At 41.4% G+C, this 16,566-nt stretch overlaps 1 protein-coding gene across 1 annotated transcript in view; it reads right to left on the reverse strand.

Moving 5' to 3' along the window:
• Positions 1-15,735, reverse strand: part of trps1 (trichorhinophalangeal syndrome I) — a 120,724-nt gene extending 104,989 nt beyond the window's left edge. Inside the window, exon 1 of the mRNA XM_086193607.1 lies at positions 15,178-15,735. The gene's annotated coding sequence lies outside the window, so the exon portion shown is untranslated. The remainder of the gene's footprint in view (positions 1-15,177) is intronic.
• Positions 15,736-16,566: the final 831 nt, after the last annotated feature.

A 16,566-nucleotide genomic window follows, 5' to 3' on the forward strand; every position in this document is an offset into this window, starting at 1 on the left:
GAAGAAATCAAAACAATTCAGACTGGGTCTATTCCTCGACGTGTTCCAGTTAAACCAAGTCGCCCCAAGATGTTTGACACACTCCTAATATATCTCTATGGGCTTTTCGGCATTTCCCGTCGCTTTCCCGTCTGTAACCTCCTACATCCACCATGGTAAACCAATACCTGGCATCACAACCATCAGGGCAATGTAGCCCAGTAGCTAAAGTGGTCGCTCCCGGTGTGCAGCGGTGTGATTTGACGCTCACGTTTTCCATTTACGTTGCCAACACAGTTTGGAAAATTCCACAATAGCCAAAAATCAGATGTAATAGATTCTCATTGGGCGACTAAAGGGCAGGAAAGCAACAGTGGCTGCAACACTTTCCACAAAGCTTGACAGATCTCTAAATTATGTGCTTGACGCCAATTTGTAGCTAGCTGCTACAGCTTACTGGCTTCTACCTGAAGCTAAAACTTGAAAGAAAAGTGACTGCCAATCTCTGAGTAACGTCTAGACATACCTACACTGGCGCGAGATAAATAGTTGCCCACGACGAATCAGCAAATCTACCTGCCGACGTCTAAATATTTGATACGTGTAACCTCGTCCAAGCCTCAGGGGCCAAACCGGGACAGAAAATTCCGTCATGGTCCTACACACCATCTCCTCTCATGTCCTGTTAGTTGCTGCATTGCCTGAATCTCAGAAAATTCTTGTCAGCTAAAAAAAATAAAAAATTTCAGTTGTCATGTCAGAAGTACACAAAGAATCAACCCAGAGACCCGACGGTTGACGAGCGTTTTAGCAGTGCAAACACAGATGGACGCAGTTTCAATGATGCAGCAGTGTAAATAAGGGAGTTCATGTGTTTTATTTACACCCACCAAACAATTCTACATCTCATAAACATTACATTAACAAAAAAAAAGGAGTTTTTTTTGTTTGTTTGTTTTTTTTGAAGAGGATACCCTATAGACTGCTGGTTAATTGAAACTGAGGCTGGCAGAGGAAAGCATCTTACCAACCAGAGTCACGATCCATATCCTTAGACTGAACGGTGTTAATGCTCCATGTTGATGTACGATAGTAACATGAAACCGGGAGCTGCATAAATCACCACAGAACTGTTGGTTTTGACCTTGGTCTCCACAGCTAAGACTCTCGTACATCAAAAATAATGGAGAACAAACTCTGATTCAGTGGTCGTTGTAGGCGTAATGGAAGGAACTAGTAGCTGCATAAATCAACATGTTGATTGTTGACTCTTGCCTAGCTGTCTTTTCCCCCAAAATACGGAAAACAAACTACAGTTATGCCAGAAGTGCACGCACATTCACTCACTCACACACACACACACCTCAACTGTATGCCCAAGTCTGCCAGGCATATCTGAAGATTTTAAACACACATCAGCAGACACACACACACACACACACACACACACACACACACACTTGCCCCTCTATGTGTGTGTGTCATGGTTTGGTTTGTCTCTGTCTGGGTAAGCTCAAACATTACGTCAGTCACACAAACGCACACAACATCTGCATCCACAGAGAGAAACCCGTTGATATGCGCGCACACACCGCCGCACGCTTGCGACCCAACACAACTCTCTCTCGTGTCTACACACACGCACTTTCCACTCCTGGAGAATCGGACGTTTCCTGTGAGCGGCCGGCTCGATGGGAAAAATGTCTGGACAAACTTAAGACGCACACAGACGTACATATACAGACACTCGACGGAACATTTTCAACCCACAATGTTGACTTTATATTCCTTTCCAGAGCCCTTCTATCTGCACGCTGGCCAAGTGAAGCAGTGTTGAACACTATCGGGAAGCAAGACTGGGAGGTTTCTGGGCCTCCGTGATGTCAGTGCAGGGCTGGGCTTCATTCAAAACTGGAGTGTAATCAAAGTCATACTATGACAGTGAGTCACTGTCTTTAATGCAGAATTGTTACAGCAAACAAAACATGCTTTCATGTGTCACAACATCAATCTTAATCAAGACTGTCGGTGGTATGTAAAGCCCAGCAGGCACTGTGTTTGCTATTAATTGTGCAAACAGAGTTAAATCTGTATTTCTGAACAGTCATACCTAGGACTTCTGTGCTAAACCAGCCGGAAGGGCTTCTTGTTAAGGGTTTTCCAGCAGACTGGATTCCTTGTGGCAGATTGCTGCCTCTCGCAGGTTGACCAAACAGGATTGTCAAAAAAAAAGTTGATGAAAATTACATCCAGATTGTTGACTGATCAGGAGCCATGACCCTAAAAAATGTTGAGTTTGTCATTAAAATCAGGCTAAATCTGTCCAGTGTCTGTCTGCCTGGGTACAAAACATTACAGCTTTCCTTTGACATAATGACTGGTAACTATTACAGCATTTTGCTCTTCACTGTGCTGTACCAGGAAATGTGTCTGGTGATTGGGCCTCTGTCCATTAGTGGGTGGATCTTATAGCACCAACTGCAGAGATGACGGTTTGCTGTTTTAAGGATGGTATTAACTAACTTCCTGTCAGAACAAAGATAATAACTTGAAAATGCACCCAGGTAGTGGAGCAGTCTATTATGTTGTCTGCTAATACAGGGGGGTTGGTTTAGTCCCCTGTGTTGACTCCAGCTTGGTTGGGCATCCCCTCAGACACAATTGCTGTGTCTGTCGGTGGGAAGACAGATGAGGGTATGCGCCCCGCTGCACCAGCTCCTCCTCTGATCCCCCTGGTGAGACCTCTCCCGTCAGAGGAGAAGATACAAGTGATAAATCCATGTGACGAAGAAGCAGTGGGGGGGGGGGGGACTACGTCCAGGATAGCTTAGTATGGGTGAACTGGTGATGTATAATTGAGAATAAATGTAAAAAAGATACGTTGGAAGATATTCAAATAACAACTGCCAAAGATTGGAAGAGATGCGTGTCTCAATGACATGCTATTGAGACATTTAATTCCTTACATACCCTTGGCTCTTAAGGTTCCACACATTACTCTTCAAAATTGCCTGCAGGAAAAAACGTGACTACAAGTGAAAGCTGTGAGCTGGCCTTTTTTTTTTTTTTTTTTTTTTTTACAGAATCACAAACCTTTGGGTCAGCGACCAATCAATCTCCTCAGGTGTAACTGGTGCATGCTCGGGTCTCACTACTTGGTCTCAGTTTGAAGGGATCACTATGCTTCACTTGAAGTGTTTGTAGGATAGTAAAACAATGTTTTCAACACCCTCCTCCAACATCTTTATGACTGTGGAACTGGGGCATAAAACATTTTTTGTGATTTCCCAAAAAAGGCAATCCCACAAGCTCACCCTGTTCAGTCTGTTTTTGGCCAGGTGTGAGGAGGGTAGAAAGTATGCATTGTGCCGTATGCTGCAGTGCAGATCAGCTTAAAACGCCTTGATATAATTCACAAATAACTGTAATTTATGTTTCAGAGCTGGTGAATTTCAACGTACTATACTTGTATAATGATCTGAGGAGAGTTTTGACACCACGATGGTCCCAAACACATTTATGTTGCATTTATCTACTGTTTTCTATCAAATTTGACTAATCTGCCGTCACATGACACTCTTTCCGCTCCTGTCCCCATAAAGCCATTCCCACTGGCCAAAAAACTTGCGAACATCTAGCTTAACCCTGGGTTATGAACCGGGACTGAATGCCCAAGGGGACTTCCCCTGCTGTGGCAAGCTCCGCCTCTGAATTATTTCCATGAAACCTTGCTGACCTTTCACAGTGCAACCAATGACAAAAGCTTGATATAGCCAAATCTGCATATACGTTCACACTGCTCTCTTTCTTTGGACCAAGACACACTGTTTAATAACCCCATCTGTATTGTCTAATGGAGGTTTTTTAGCCCACAGGGCACTACTGGGGAAACAGCCAGCATTAAAGACTTTTTATCCTTTAAGAACAAATTCATATTACATAAACCATTACATATACATATATATATATATATATATATATATATATATATAAATAAAATTATGAACAAGCCTTTAGTAGCACTGGCGTTTGCTTATCTCAGACTCATCTAGTGAAATTTTATTGCATTCTGATAAATACAGTGAACCTCAAATGTTAGAACCATAAAGTAGCAGAGGAGGTGACAAACATGAGGGATCACAAAAATGTCCTGAATCATCATCTGTTTAAATAATACTCTTCCTCATTCATGCAATTTGGACTTTTTTATGATCTGGGACAGAAAGTTAATTTAATCATTTTAAGGACAAATTTATAGGAGCAAGAGAGTGAAAATCGGCGAATGAAACAGGGACAGAAGGAAACTAAAGAGAGTGAGAGGGAATCTCACAGCTCGGTGAAATCAGCCTCTAAAGAAAAGCTTCAGGACAACAAGTGTGTGAAGCACTAAAGAAGCCCAAAAGCCATGTTGCAGAACAAACGCCATGCCCCCCGCTGTTCTATTCCACCCACCCACGAAACACACACACACACACACACACACACACACACACACACACACACACACACACACACACACACACACACACACAGGCCGAAGTAAATTTAACTGTCAGCCGTAAAGTTTTCAACTATAGCGAGTGATCTTTGCCCCCTTTTCTCTCGCCACATTTCCTCCCACCTCCCACTCCTGTCTATGCAAATGAGATCCTTGACTGTCCTGTCTGTCCTCCCTTCCAGGTTTTCTTCCTTATCTTATTTGGGTTTTTTTTGCATGTTCTGTCTCTTAACTCATCCACACAAACATATCTCTCTCCTCACTCTATTGACCAACACTGACAACACACAAGCACCACCTTGATGTTGCTTTATCTTCAGCTACCTACTTCCCAAAAATGCACAAACTACTGCTTCCTCTTCCCTTTTTCATGTCCCTCCTTCCTTCACTCCACCCTGCCATCTCACTCGTGCACACACACACAAAAACACACACACACACACACACACACACACACACACACACACACATTGACTGTGGGCCTCTGACACCCACCTTCTTATCTTCCCCCAACAAAAGTCTCAAAGACCCCCAGATGTGTGCCCCTTAATTTCCATTTTAGAAAAAAAAAAACTCGATCCATCTCCCTCCCTCCACCATCCATCTATCCTTGCATCCACTTCACACATACATGGGTGCACATCTAGTATACACACACGTCAGCATTTTTTTTCTGTGTGTGTGAGAGAGAGAGAGAGAGAGAGAGAGAGAGAGAGAGAGGCATGCAGACCATGACAAATATCACTTATCGGAGTCTTTAAAAAAAGTGTCGGACTTAAGATTCAACATTACACATCCTGTTGTAGTCAGGAATAAGGCGGCTCTGTCACACCTTTCCACTGTCTACATAGAAGTGCTCCGAAATGGAGCTGGGGAAGAGAATGTTCCAACTAAATTGGCATCTGTGTAAAAAGCAACACTGTTCTGTTTTACATGTCATGCAACTGTTGCAGAACATCAAAATGCTAAATCCATTCACACGCCAGGGCAGCAAAACGCCAGCTTTTAGTTCTAAAAAGCACATTGATATTTTTACACGCCCAGTCTTCAGTTTCACCTACATGTAAAACTTGTTTTCACATATCAAACAAAGTTGCAACATGTCACTTCATTTTCATAATTGAGCAGTCTGAGTACTCAGGTTTGATCTTTGTTGTCGGCTACAGAGGGGCTGAGTAATAAAATCAGACTTTACCTGTTTTGATTTGTATAAAAAAAATGGAAAATCTACATAGATAACAATCTATAGTTATGTATATGTTGATATTGGGGCAGGGCTATTATCAATAAATTGAATGATGGGAAAAACTGCATACATGGTCACAATCAACAGAATGGCTGAATGTACATATTCCTTTACTCTGGATAAAGACCGATGACATGAATGATCACATCATGTCACTGACATCAATACGGCACACCTCTAGAAATAGCTTTCAACTCAATTAAAAAGCTAAAGAATTTTCTGAATATCACATAGAATGACTGAGGCTCAACACATGATCTCACCACTGTCCGCAACATTATTTTCTTGTGTCTGGCAGAGCCGCGCAGCCACAGAGGCGTCCCCATCATTGGTGTTGCATTGCAAATGCAGTGTTACTGAAATTCATATGGGGAAAAAAAAAATCTAAATTGCCAAGTCAGCCAACTGTTTCATTTGAGTTCAAAAGAATTTCCAACGCTATACTGCATACGACACATCATCCATACAAAGCCCCATATCAGGATTCAGGATTCAACACCTTTCAATGTGCCGATTAAGCACTCTAAACTGCTGTGAGGGAAGGTCTCTCCCTGCTTCTGTCAGAGTTTATGTGGTTTGAAGAGAAGCCCTGAAGGCATAAGCTCCAACTGTCTGCAGGCCTGTACCCTGGAAAGCCCAAAGCTAAGCGGAGAACAGGTGAGACTGTCTGAATTGCACTGGTTCTTCAAGGGTTTTCGGCCAAAATGTCAAACTGGACCAGAGGCAAGCTGGAAGGCTGTCATGTCCCCCCTACTGGCTCTCTGTTATGGAGCAGCAAGTCAAGAGTAAAAAAAAACAAAACAAATGTCCAGTCCATACAGGCCATGGTAGATTTGGACAATATGTCAAGCTGCCTCGCAAGGTAGCATGATTTAAGCAGACATGAAGGAAGAGAGTGCAAAGCAGGAGGGGTGGGAAGTTTTTCTGCAGTTGTTTTTGTTTGCATGGAATCAAAGAAGCACAGCATGTTTTTTGTTTGTTTTTTTGGTAAACTATCCTATTCACTGACCGTACACAACAATTACTGCATTGTGATTTAAAACTAAAGTACTACGATGGAGGATTTTGTACAGTGTTATGTCTGCGCACATGAAAATCGCAGTGTGGCTGCTCACTTTAATGAGAGAAATAAGAAAAAAGCATACGTGTTTGAAGTTTGTCATTTAAAACAAATCATACCTTTAATTTGTATCAACACAGAAAAATAAGTCAGCCCCTTAATACACAAACACACAAAGCCACAGAGACTCACACACTCGTGCATGCACACAGTGAGGAGGACAAAGACTACTTTGAAAAGTTTCTCAGCCACCAGATGTTTTAGCCAGACTCAATACTAATGGGACTCGATGTCTACGTGTGTGTGTGTGTGTGTGTGTGTGTGTGTGTAAGAGAAACTGAGACAGCAATGATTTAAAAGGCAGCTAAAATAAGTCTCCCTCCTCAGCAGGTACACAGTTCCAGCAATGCCACCTGTAAACCTCCAGAAATGAAACCGATACAGAAAACACAAAAGAATGACATTTTCTCAAATACAAAACAAATCAGTCGGACACTTAATCAATCAGAATGGGATTTTACTGCAAAATGGATGCATTCATGAACAGCTAGTGACACCGCAGACAAGTAGTGCTCCCCCACTCCCCTTAGTCCATTTAGAGTGTGCGTTCCATACAAGCGACCAGTAGCAGTGTTTTAGACATGTTTGCATTTTGTCTCGCATACCACATTCCAGCCAGCAGGTAGTGACAGAAGATGATGTGATTCATGCAGAAAAGCTGGATGCCAACAAAACACGTATGACCCGTGAGCCGTTGTAATTGAATCCAATGATAACGGGGGGGAAGCCCACCTTCTCTGATGACCGAAATACTACGCAGCAGAAACTCTTTATGTTCCATCACTGCAGGCGTGGCCTCGATGCACGTGGACAGTTGCTGGATACGAGGAAGCAGATGAGTGTTTACGGTCTAATCGCACCAGAGGTTTTCTAGTTTTTTGGGTTTCAGCTTCAATCAAATGGATCGTTGAGGATGGAGAAGACTTCACATTACACCGGAGTCATGAGCTAAAGTTACTCATGAATTACTAATGGTGAGCAATTGAAAGGCAACTTACACTTTTTGGGGGTGGGGTGAGAGATGCTTTTAATCTTGTCTTGCTTTTAAATAAATAGAGGAATTGAGATTTAGTGATGAAATAAAAGACGAGGGAGTAACTATGAAGGGAAACGGGAGTAAAGCGTATGAATTAGTGAGCTAAACAGTCATGAGTGAGTTTGTGTAGGATTTCAGTTTGACTGTTTGACACAGACAATTAATCCTCAGTACAGAAACAAACACTGGGCTCCGTCAAGCGAAGCAGTGAACGAGACAGATTTGAGCTCGGTGGAACATACTGCAGGTCTACATCACGAGAAGCTGAGCATTTTTGTTTTTATAAAAGATACAGATGCCAAATTATTGAACTTTATTAGACTACAGAGGCTTCAAATCACCTCCAACCCAAACGCTGCTTGCCCATGTTCAGTGATTCCCACAACGAGTTTGGGTTGGGCTGGGGGACAATGCCAAAATTATGCCGAGCAGCACATGAGAGTCGGCACGAGACACGTGCGTTTCTCATCAAAAAAAAGAAAAAAAAAGATAGACATCGGAACGTCTGCTGATATTCATATATGCATGAAAAAAAACATACTTTTTAAGAACTTAAGATGAAGGGCAGCGACTGTAAATAAAAACCATGCGACTCTTCTCTGGTTACAACTCTTCTCGTTTTGACCGCAATCTCATAAGGAGATGAAATGAAACGTTCTATTATTGATGGCCATTATCAAAAGGCTCAAAGTCGGTGTAGACAGTTGGGGCTGGTGGGGCTGGGCTGCAGGAGCAGGCACATCTGTGTGGAGAACTTCAGCAGCAGTTCAGCAAGGTACAGCCCTCACACACACACACACACACACACACACACACATACACACAAGTACAAGTAGGCAGTGTGTCAGGTGTCATTAATGTCAGACGAAAATGAAACGGCATCCTGGAATACAAACAATACTTCTACTGTTAACCCTTTTTCACCCTGCCTACACCTGCACATTTAACGATTCAAATGTCATAAATTATACACACTAATATGAGAATTTTCCTTGTTTAAAGGGAAATCCATCATTAATATTCTGATGTTGCGTTTATGGACTGACTTGGATGTTTTCCTGTGAAGGCCGTAACAGGAAAACGCCACTGTCAATCCAACACCTGTGCAAGTGCACAATTCTTGATTTTACAGCTTCCTTCAACAAAGCCACAGGTGTGGGTCGTGCTTTTCCTTTATGCATCGAAAATAAAAAAGATTTTCTTTCATTCGGAATCAAATTAATTATGTCCTCAATTTGGGAGTGACATAACTTGTACCCAAATAGCTTCCTGCCACTTCCAGTTGAGAAAAGTCTCACTGCATTAGGCATACAGTACTTGAGGAAAATGGTTCACAACACTCTCCATCTGCGTTTCTCACACACACACACACGCACACACACACACACACACACTTTTGAGCATCAACACAAAGAAGCTTACAATGTGAATTACATTCTTATCCGTGCCACTGTCACATTTTCCGTAGCTAATTTCGCTGTCTGTCAGATGGGTGCTGTAAGAAATCTGTGCTCGCGGGAACACTTGAGTGCAGTAAACAAATGTACTCAATGTACTGAGAACAGTGCAAGTTTGAATTTGCATGTGACAATCGCTGTCTGGAATCTCCTCTTGATGTCATGCTGTTTAAGTTCTGATTACTTATCAAAAAAAAAGGGGGGGGCAGAAAAGCATTTGAGATAGTCTCCACTTTATCTTTTCCAGACGTCCAAGCATATCACTCCTTATCACTTTGAAAAGTATTTTTAACGTACTCCTTTTATTTATTATTGTCAGGGATCATTCATTGATGCCATTTTTTGACACTGTTCAATGATTCCATTTTTTATTGATACTGATAATTATGTATTGATTGACAGAAAGGAAGCAGTACACTCTACACTCTTAACACAACTGCTGTTGCATTCATGAGTGAGAAAAACAATAAAATCCTCGACAATACATGAACCCTTGCACTGAAGATAAGAACAAATTTTTTTTTGGTTGGTTTTTTTTTTTTATAATTAGACTGAATATGATGTTGAGCATCTCCCCTTTATCAGATGGGACCTTCCTCCAAGCAGTCAGAGGAAAGTTCAAGAAACCGAGGACAGAAGGGGGTGGAGCTGACCACCACCGTCTAAACAAGTGAAAAAGTTCATCAACTAATTTGAAGGAAACTTCAGAAACTTGGTAACGGGTCTGTGTGAAACAGGGTCTCAGACAGAAGCACACAGATTCACAGACGCATCAAGATGTGCCGGTTCAATGAGTGAAATCTGTAGCAAACGGATACGCGTCAGTAAGACACACATACATTTCATTTTTGGCGTGGATGACTCGCTGATGTTGTCAGTCCAGGTTTTCCCGCACCATCATCATCATCATCATCACCATCCTCCTCACTCAAAACAAAAGAAGCACACCTGCCGCCATGTCGCCATTTTCTTTTTCATTTCCTCAAGATTTGACCAACAGAAAAGAAACTGACTGCGCTCCACCAAAGGTTTGTAGAGTAGCAGTGTGGAATTAGCTCGGTTTGGCCTGTCAAACCAACATTTAAAACAAACAGAGTTCTGTTTGATGTGCACCAATTTCTTCAGACTCCTAAAACAAATATATTAACTACTTCAATTCGGAACCAGTCAACTCCGAGAGGTTTGTCAAGATACATTTATTTCCTAAACTGACTGAGAAGAACACGGATCCTCAACTACAGTACAGCTTGGACCAGTCAGACAACGTTTAGGACCTGGAGAATATCTTGTTCTTGTATTACTCAACCACTAAAATACGTCTTAACATACAGAAAAAGTATGTTCTGCAGTGTAGGTATGACAAAAATCTACTAACCTGTTAGTAACAGTGAGTACTTGACCCATTATTGAGCAAATGAACATGGATTCATTCTCAATTAGAGAGCTTGATTTATCTGGAAGTTAATTGAACACAGCCACGGAACAAATGGCTCACTTGTGTTCTACACAAGGTCAAAACTCATATGTACAGTGATTGATAGCTGAACATCTGGGTGCACAGGAAGCATGAGCGTGGTTAAGTAGACCGTGCTGAGTCAAAGCAGTCAGAGCTTGCAACTCATACGTCAGATTACTCATAAGACTGACTTTTACAAACTAGCTCGGGAGCTAAAGGAGGACTTTTATACTGTAGCCTGTGTCATCACCTTCTACTGGTAAATGTCTGAATCCGCTCAGCCACCACTTTATCAGTCTCCGCTGCATCGTGACAGAAGGATTATTTGCTCTCTCGGATCAAAGGAAGAAAAACTGTCCCATATTTAGGATTTGTTGGTACCAAGGAAATCTTAAAAAAAAAGGGGGGGGGGTGTTTCACTCTAAAACCAAGAACATGTGCTTGTTATCTGAAGCAGGCCGTCTAAAAGACAGACATAAAAGTCTAAAATAAACCAAAGACATTAGAGACAAACTCAAGCCTAAACAAGACTGTACTAACCACAGACAGAGAGTGGAGATGACATTTTTGGGCATTCAGCAGACACTCTTTTCCAAAAGTTCCAGTAACTGCAACAGGATCTTAAATCCCTGTATCACCAGCGTTACAAGCAGCTAATATGAAGAGCCAAAACAATGAGCCCAGGCAGTAAAATAAGTTAAAAACAATTGTGTCCTTGGGATATGAGCAAAGAAAAGAGACCCAGTCACAGTATAAGAAAAGTGCTAGCAATAGCACTATGAGCCAAGACAGCCAGAAGCCTTGCTAAAATGTTTTCTCCTTTAAATAAACTACCCATGACAAATGGATGTTTTCCTTTGTCTGAACAGCAGGCAGAGTTTAGATGAATAAACTGATTGCTCTAAAAGATGCTATCTTTTCCTGTTTATTGTAAACAGTGGGTTCGGACAGTTTACATACTTAAATAAATTGGGATTAGAAATTAGAAAATAGGGGGGCGCGTTGCGCGTCTACGTAAAAAAAAAAGGTCCTTCAAAAGCATCCTTTTTCTTCACGATCTTTTTTTTTTTAATACTCTACTTTTCTGCTTTTAGAACTGCCTGGAAACAGACTGGTGAGGTGCAGAGACGTTAAGTGGATGTCAGCAGAGATCACATGCTTTAATACGTGATGCAACAAATACAAAACAAAAGCCAGGAGTAATAAGAACAGTTCAATAACATCACTGGTTATAACAATCCCTGTTCCACTGTCCAGTCGCATCCAGCACGGAGGGCCTTAACGGTTTTTAACGGTACAAAATACTCACTGCAACTGGTTTTAGGGAGTCCCATAACCTCTGCAGAATAACCCTGATGACTTCATACGCAAGCCGAGACAACCTGCCCACCGCAGTAATGAGCTGAGATGAACTGAAATCCAGAGACACGACACAAGGACACACACGTCAGGCCAGACAAGAGGGAGAGCGACAGCAGCAACTGCTCAGAGGTTACACAGCAGGGATTGCTACCATCAAGTACTTTAAATAATTACAGATTATTTAGCTGGCTGGCAAAAATGATGAGCCTGCATTTTCTACTCTTATATAGAAATTCCTGAATATTAAAGAACTGCAATAAAAGTGCTGCTAAAGTTTCATGTAAAGCCTTTTTTTTTTTTTTTTACTGTACTGTATGTGAAATTATGGGATGTTTTACCCTAGAATGGTCTTAAATTGTATTGTATTTTTGCTCTTCTTTACTGTTACAGCTGCAGGTAATATTCCTTGAAAAAAATCGGAAAATGTCAACAACAACAAAAAGTGGCAAACTTTTTTAATCTTTTCATATAGCATGACTGTCCTTTAGCTCTTCAGAAAGCCAACTCACTCTACCAATCAAATCCCTGAAACTTTCCCTGAAAAGCTGTTGAGCAGGAATCAAGTCTTCTTCTACACTCCATCTCTCTTTTTCTCTTCTTTTTTTTGCCTTGTAACGCAGCACTGCTTTGAAACGACCAAAGACAAACGCATGGCAGCCCACAAAATCACTACAGTTGTTCCTCATGTTGTACAGAACATCTAACCATCAATAAAACACGGGAGATACATTCCAGCTAGTTGAACAGGACATTTCTGACTTCCCTCACTCCAAGTGTTTTCTCTCTCTCTCTCAGTCTCTCTCTCTCTCTCTCTCTCTCTCTCTCTCCCAAAACTTTCTCTCTTCCCAGTTCCACCGCAGAGACTTCACATCTTGCAGCCATATGAGTAAGCCGTGGCCGTCTCCACAGCACACACACACAGGAAAAATTGCTGTGTTCTCTCCCACTCAGTCTCTCTCTCTCTCTCTCACACACACACACACACACACATACGGGAAAGAGTTTTATAAGCAGAAGTTCTATTTAAGAGGTCGTCAACTGGTTTGACGTTTAATAGCAGCAACGAACAAGGCTGTGAGATACAATAATATCCCGTGTCTGGAGAGAGGAGCGATTTTTTTTTTTGAACGGCACAAGATTGAAACATCGCCGCATCAAGAAGTTTTTACTGATTTTGAAGGTTATTCGTAAGACCTTGTTGATGTTAAAAGCATTCAGCACTACATGTGGATATAAAAGCAAGGCCACAATATCAAATACAGCTTATTTATATAGAGCATTTGTTCAGGACGTGTGTGGAGGAGGGAAGAAAATACAGGTGACATAAGAAGAATGCAACACACTGACTGAAATATTGCCAAATTCATTGAAATAAGACATTATCTTTTAAAAGCTAGATGACAAAGAGCATGAGCATCAAATTATCATTTTCCAGTTCTGATATTTATTTAAAAATGAAAGTCAAAAATTTAGAGGAAAAAAAAAATAGCAGAACTCATATGCGATATTCCAACATGAAGCACTAAAGTAAATAAGAGCAAAGATGTAAAATAGGATGAATTTCTAAAATAAGTTGGTTAAAAATGTTACACACGAAGTCGTACGTCACACACATTTACTAGATGCTGGAGTTTGACGTAATCCTGTCTTAATAAAAGCAGTGAGTTTTCATATTTTGCTGTTTAAAGATCAGTGACGTGGTTTCAGGCTGTCAACATTTACAAAAAAAGAGGCTGCTGTTAAAGTTTAAAAAAAACAGATATTTGATTTGTTAAAAAAAAAAAACACCATCAGTACAACTACAACGCAAAAATAAACCTTAAAAAATGATTTTTTTCCTAAAATGATCCCCAGTTCTTCTTCTCAAGGTTTGTAACTTTCCTTACTGCTGTGGCCTAGTGTATTGCTGCGTGAGAACTTTTTTTTTTCTTCTTTTTTAAATCTGGGGGAGAGAAAAAAAAAAGAATAACAACAACTTGGAAGACAGCAACTTTTGAGAGAAAGTTCAAGATGTTTATTTAATTTCAAAAACTTCTAAAAAGGTTTTTATTTTATATTTAGAGTCTCCTCTTGACATCACATGATATTACTTTCGAGACTGCGAAGTGTCACGACTTTTCAAACAACCGTGGGGTCAGATTAAGGCATGACGGGCCCTGATCTGCTAGGGGTTTTTTTGTTGTTTTTTTTTTTTAATTACTGAGGTTATCTGTTGAATAAAAGTCGCTCCATACATAAGCAATTCTTTTTTGGTGAGCCAGAATTGGAGGACTGTGAAGGAACTGTGTAAAAAGCTTCCTTGCAGTGTGTGCCTCATTGTACTGGCCTCACATACTCTGCTCTCCCCACAGAGTTGTCATGCCTACCCAGCTCCCTTATCTCAAAGGAACATCTTACAACAGGAGGAGGAGGAGGAGGAGGAGGGTGGTTACAAAGTTGATTGGAAATGCAAGTCAGGTTTCCCAGCATCACTCATGCAAAGTTCAACAACAACAACCAATCAATCCAAATAATATTAATAACATTAATGTTAAGTCAGCTCATATTTAAACTTTCCCCTCAAGTTGATAAGAGGATGTCTAAGGGTTCCTCCATCCACCATGCGCTCTCGGGTCTTCCTAACAATGAAAGAGGTGCAAAAACAGCGCCATATCGGCTGTAAAACACTTGATAAACACTTTGATGTAACCCTGACACTTCTCTCACTCCGTTCAACCCAGCAAAAACCAAACCACCTCACCCTGCGAGTTCAACAGAAACCTCTCTCCCTCCGCTACGTGCGCGACAAAGTCTGAACTTGAGTTATCAACTTTGAGTGTTATCAATGAAGAATAGCAAGAAGAGGTGGAGGTGGTGGGGGGCAGCATTGTGTTGGTTTGTAGTAACCAAAACTACCTTAAATCACCGGCTTCTAAGCTACGTCAAGTCAGCGTGCCACTAGAAATTAATACCCATAACACACACTCTCTCTCTCTCTCACACACACACACACACATAAGACAAACTTGTGGAAAAGAACCTACTTGAAGGCGACTAAATCACTCCACGTCTCCTCTCTGTTGCTGGTGGTGGTGGTGGTGCTCTTGGTGCTGGTGTGAAAGCAGTAGCCGTCCCCAGTAGCCCCCCAATTTGTATTAGTGTAGCGTTTTGGGTGTCCCAAGCTAAATTGCCATGTGAATTCAAAGCTGCTCTTTTTTTCCCCTCTCTCTCTCTCTCTCTCTCTCTCTCTCGCTCTCTCTCTCTCTCTCATTCACAGCAGCTCTTTCCTTGCCGACGCCGCTCAGGCCGTTAGTTACATAAGACGCAAAGCGACTGCTGACCGTCGTAAAAACTAGTAACGCGGCTAACAGCAGCAGCAGCAGCAGCAGCACAGCGATATTTAGTCTCTTAAATCCCGGCTTCCTTTTCTCTCTCTCTCTTTTTCTCTCTCTCCCTCTCTCTCTCTCTTTCTCTCTCACACTCTCCACACGAACAAACAAAAAAAATCTACTAAACATGCATTACGCTTTTACCGCTAATTTATTTTTTTCACAGTGTAGCAGTTAGAAGAAGAGGGTTGTTATATATTAAGTGCGTGTTTATTTTGGTGCTTACCTGTTGATTTAAAAAAAAAAAAAAAAGCATTAGCCTCTTTTCTCTGAGTGTGTGTTCAGCAGCCTGTTAAGATGGTGGCTGGCTGGCTGGCTGGCTGGCTGGTTCGTCTCTTTGTGGGGTTTTTGTTTGTTGATGATGTCGGACGGGGTGACTGTGTCTTGGCTGTCTCTTTCTCTCTCCCTCTCTCTCTTTTCTTTAGTCTGAGAGGGAGAGATAGTTCACGGCAACACATTCAACTCGATTTACTGAATGAGTTATGCTTCTTGTGTTTCCGATTTTTTTTAAAGTATAGAATACAAACGCTCGGAATTTCGGATTTGTTGGTCACGGCTAAGCAAAACAGTGCAGCTGGTTATCTGTTGTATTTTAGTTGAGACGAGTGTTATCGCTTTTCTGTGACAGGACCCCTCTGCCTGTCTCTCTCATAGACTAGGCTGTGGCCATTACGTCAGAGGAGGAAGACACAGCAGCTCTATTAATATCAAGAAGCCACCCGAAGACTGACTCTTAAAGTGACACGCACCCGTAATAATCGCGGTTTTTGACAAGGCCCAAAACAAAACAAACAAACAAAAAAAAATCAAGATCAAGCTCCAAAGTCTGCGTTATTCATGCAGCTGATGCAAAAACAAAAACAAAAATATATCAACTGCAAGATCAAGAGTCTTAAAGATCAAAACTTTGCTGATCCCGCTTAAAAGTAGGCGATTTAGGCTTAGAAGGAGGAGATTGATAGATTAGATATTTTCATTATACCTCAGTATGATGAAATCTGCCTTTTCTCCTCTGGGGAAATAAAAAAGAGACATGAAATACCA

Source organism: Aulostomus chinensis, chromosome 22 (assembly GCF_037954235.1).
Source record: "Aulostomus chinensis isolate RoL2024-O1b breed Wild chromosome 22, RoL_Achi_v1.0, whole genome shotgun sequence".
Classification (NCBI taxonomy): Eukaryota; Metazoa; Chordata; class Actinopteri; order Syngnathiformes; family Aulostomidae; genus Aulostomus; species Aulostomus chinensis.